Consider the following 5,000-nt stretch of genomic DNA (forward strand, 5'->3'; position numbering starts at 1 on the left):
GTCTCATCGTACGTGGTCGACCCGATAGCGGGCTATCGCAGGTAAAGGGACGTGGACGGCCGTGCTAGCGGGCTACCGCGGGTCTCATCGTACGTGGTCGACCCGATAGCGGGCTACCGCGGGTTAAGGGACGTAGACGGCCGTGCTAGCGGGCTACCGCGGGTCTCATCGTACGTGGTCGACCCGATAGCGAGCTACCGCGGGTAAAGGGACGTGGACGGCCGTGCTAGCGGGCTACCGCGGGTCTCATCGTACGTGGTCGACCCGATAGCGGGCTACCGCGGGTTGAGGGACGTGGACGGCCGTGCTAGCGGGCTACCGCGGGTCTCATCGTACGTGGTCGACCCGATAGCGAGCTACCGCGGGTAAAGGGACGTGGACGGCCGTGCTAGCGGGCTACCGCGGGTCTCATCGTACGTGGTCGACCCGATAGCGGGCTACCGCGGGTTGAGGGACGTGGACGGCCGTGCTAGCGGGCTACCGCGGGTCTCATCGTACGTGGTCGACCCGATAGCGAGCTACCGCGGGTAAAGGGACGTGGACGGCCGTGCTAGCGGGCTACCGCGGGTCTCATCGTACGTGGTCGACCCGATAGCGGGCTACCGCGGGTTGAGGGACGTGGACGGCCGTGCTAGCGGGCTACCGCGGGTCTCATCGTACGTGGTCGACCCGATAGCGAGCTACCGCGGGTAAAGGGACGTGGACGGCCGTGCTAGCGGGCTACCGCGGGTCTCATCGTACGTGGTCGACCCGATAGCGAGCTACCGCGGGTAAAGGGACGTGGACGGCCGTGCTAGCGGGCTACCGCGGGTCTCATCGTACGTGGTCGACCCGATAGCGAGCTACCGCGGGTAAAGGGACGTGGACGGCCGTGCTAGCGGGCTACCGCGGGTCTCATCGTACGTGGTCGACCCGATAGCGAGCTACCGCGGGTGAAGGGACGTGGACGGCCGTGCTAGCGGGCTACCGCGGGTCTCATCGTACGTGGTCGACCCGATAGCGAGCTACCGCGGGTAAAGGGACGTGGACGGCCTCGGTAGCGGGCTACCGCGGGTATCATCGTACGTGGTCGACCCGATAGCGGGCTATCGCAGGTAAAGGTACGTCGGCGGCCTCGGTAGCGAGCTACCGCTGGTAAGAAGGGGACGTGGTCGACCCGATAGCGGGCTATCGCAGGTAAAGGTACGTCGACGGCCTCGGTAGCGAGCTACCGCGGGTAAGGAGGGACGTGGTCGACCCGATAGCGGGCTACCGCAGGTAAAGGTACGTCGACGGCCTCGGTAGCGAGCTACCGCGGGTAAGAAGGGGACGTGGTCGACCCGATAGCGGGCTATGGCAGGCAAAGGAACGTCGACGGCCTCGGTAGCCAGCTACCGCGGGTAAGAAGGGTCGTGGTCGACCTGATAGCGGGCTACTGCAGGCAAAGGTACGTCGACGGCCTCGATAGCGGGCTACCGCGGGTAAGAAGGGGACGTGGTCGACCTGATAGCGGGCTATCGCAGGTAAAGGAACGTCGACGGCCTCGGTAGCCAGCTACCGCGGATAAGGAGGGACGTGGTCGACCTGATAGCGGGCTATGGCAGGCAAAGGAACGTCGACGGCCTCGGTAGCGAGCTACCGCGGGTAAGGAGGGACGTGGTCGACCTGATAGCGGGCTACCGCAGGCAAAGGAACGTCGACGGCCTCGGTAGCGAGTTACCGTGGGTAAGAAGGGACGTGGACGACCTTGCTGGTGGGCTACCGCGGGTATAAGTGTACGTGGACGGCCTGATAGCGGGCTACCATGGGCTTATGCGGGTCTTCACGTACCTATCCGCGGTAGCCCGCAAAAGGCCGACCGCGTACCTTTACCTGCGGTAGAGACCCGTGATCGCCCGCTACCAGACAGGCCGACCACGTACCTACACGTCTCGAGGAATAATGCCAGCCTGGGTCCTGACACGGCCTAAGTAACAGGCTACACACTTACCGGGTCTCGACCGCGGGTAGGTACGTGGTCGGTCTATAGGTTAGGGTTAGGGTTAGGGTTAGGGTTAGGGTTAGGGTTAGGGTTAGGGTTAGGGTTAGGGTTAGGGTTAGGGTTAGGGTTAGGGTTAGGGTTAGGGTTAGGGTTAGGGTTAGGGTTAGGGTTAGGGTTAGGCATCGTCAAGAGGCGGCTTAGGGTTAGGGTGTACGATGCCTGCCTTCGTTACGTTACGTTACATGAAATGTGATCGTTTCATCGAGAGACCTGCTGTACTATTCTTACGTGCGGCTTCCCGATGAAAAATTGTCAACCTGTAACACTTTTTGACTAGGCTATGGCTTTGGCTGGCCGCCGATGGTCGAGAGACCCGCGGTAACCTGTCCGCGTCTAACGTGCGACATCCCGATGAAAATCTCACCCACGTAAAAAATATTTACCGAGGGTATTGTTTGCCGGCCTGAATGGTCGAGAGACCCGCGGTAGCTCGCCTGCGTCTAACGTGCGGCTTCCCGATGAAAATGTAACCCACGTGAAAATTTTTTACCGACGGTATAGTTTGAAGGTCTCGATGGTCGAGAGACCCGCGGTAGCCTGTCCGCATCTAACGTGCGGCTTCCCGATGAAAATTTCACCCTTCTAAAAAATTGTTACCGAGGGTATAGTCTGACGGCCTCGATGGTCGAGAGACCCGCGGTAGCCTGCCTGCGTCTTACGTGCGGCTTCCCGATGAAAATTTCACCCTTGTAAAAATTTTTTTTAACCGAGGGTACAGTTAGACGGCTTCGATGGTCGAGAGACCCGCGGTAGCCTGCCTGCGTCTAACGTACGGCTTCTCGATGAACATTTCACCCTTGTAAAAAAATTTTACCGAGGGTATAGTTTGAAGGCTTCGATGGTCGAGAGACCCGCGGTAGCCTGCCTGCGTCTAACGTACGGCTTCTCGATGAACATTTCAGCCTTGTAAAAATTTTTTACCGAGGGTACAGTCAGACGGCTTCGATGGATGGTCGAGAGACCCGCGGTAGCCTGCCTCGTCTAACGTGCGGCTTCCCGATGAACATTTCAGCCTTGTAAATTTTTTTTACCGAGGGTATAGTTAGACGGCCTCGATGGTCGAGAGACCCGCAGTAGCTGGCCTGCGTCTAACGTACGGCTTCCCGATGAAAATTTCAGCCTTGTAATTTTTTTTTACCGAGGGTATAGTCAGACGGCCTCGATGGTCGAGAGACCCGCGGTAGCCTGTCCGCGTCTAACGTGCGGCTTCCCGATGAACATTTCAGCCTTGTAAAAAAAATTTTTTTTTACCGAGGGTACAGTTAGACGGCTTCGATGGTCGAGAGACCCGCGGTAGCCTGCCTGCGTCTAACGTACGTACGGCTTCTCGATGAACATTTCAGCCTTGTAAAATTTTTTTACCGAGGGTACAGTCAGACGGCTTCGATGGATGGTCGAGAGACCCGCGGTAGCCTGCCTGCGTCTAACGTACGGCTTCTCGATGAAAATTTCACCCTTGTAAAAATTTTTTACCGAGGGTATAGTTTGAAGGCTTCGATGGTCGAGAGACCCGCGGTAGCCTGCCTGCGTCTAACGTACGGCTTCTCGATGAACATTTCACCCTTGTAAAAAAATTTTACCGAGGGTATAGTTTGAAGGCTTCGATGGTCGAGAGACCCGCGGTAGCCTGCCTGCGTCTAACGTACGGCTTCTCGATGAACATTTCAGCCTTGTAAAAATTTTTTACCGAGGGTACAGTCAGACGGCTTCGATGGATGGTCGAGAGACCCGCGGTAGCCTGCCTCGTCTAACGTGCGGCTTCCCGATGAACATTTCAGCCTTGTAAATTTTTTTTACCGAGGGTATAGTTAGACAGCCTCGATGGTCGAGAGACCCGCAGTAGCTGGCCTGCGTCTAACGTACGGCTTCCCGATGAAAATTTCAGCCTTGTAATTTTTTTTTACCGAGGGTATAGTCAGACGGCCTCGATGGTCGAGAGACCCGCGGTAGCCTGTCCGCGTCTAACGTGCGACACCACGATGAAAATTTCACCCTCGTAAAAAAATTTTACCGAGGGTATAGTTTGCCGGCCTGGATGGTCGAGAGACCCGCGGTAGGCTGCCCGCGTCTAACGTGCGGCTTCCCGATGAAAATTTCACCCTCGTAAAAAAATTTTACCGAGGGTATAGTTTGCCGGCCTGGATGATCGAGAGACCCGCGGTAGCCTGTCCGCATCTAACGTGCGGCTTACCGATGAAAATTTCACCCTTCTAAAAAAAATTTTACCGAGGGTATAGTTTGACGGCCTCGATGGTCGAGAGACCCGCGGTAGCCTGCCCGCGTCTAACGTGCGGCTTCCCGATGAAAATTTCACCCTTGTAAAAAAATTTTACCGAGGGTATAGTTTGCCGGCCTGGATGGTCGAGAGACCCGCGGTAGGCTGCCTGCGTCTAACGAGCGGCTTCCCGATGAAAATTTCACCCTCGTAAATTTTTTTTACCGAGGGTATAGTTTGCCGGCCTGGATGATCGAGAGACCCGCGGTAGCCTGTCCGCGTCTAACGTGCGACACCACGATGAAAATTTCACCCTCGTAAAAAAATTTTACCGAGGGTATAGTTTGCCGGCCTGGATGATCGAGAGACCCGCGGTAGCCTGTCCGCGTCTAACGTGCGACACCACGATGAAAATTTCACCCTCGTAAAAAAATTTTACCGAGGGTATAGTTTGCCGGCCTGGATGGTCGAGAGACCCGCGGTAGGCTGCCTGCGTCTAACGTGCGGCTTCCCGATGAAAATTTCACCCTCGTAAAAAAATTTTACCGAGGGTATAGTTTGCCGGCCTGGATGATCGAGAGACCCGCGGTAGCCTGTCCGCGTCTAACGTGCGACCCCACGATGAACATTTCACCCTCGTAAAAATTTTTTTTACCGAGGGTATAGTTTGCCGGCCTGGACGATCGAGAGACCCGCGGTAGCCTGTCCGCGTCTAACGTGCGACCCCACGATGAACATTTCACCCTCGTAAAATTTTTTTACCGA

Source organism: Mytilus trossulus, chromosome 14 (genome assembly GCF_036588685.1).
Source record: "Mytilus trossulus isolate FHL-02 chromosome 14, PNRI_Mtr1.1.1.hap1, whole genome shotgun sequence".
NCBI classification, from domain to species: Eukaryota; Metazoa; Mollusca; class Bivalvia; order Mytilida; family Mytilidae; genus Mytilus; species Mytilus trossulus.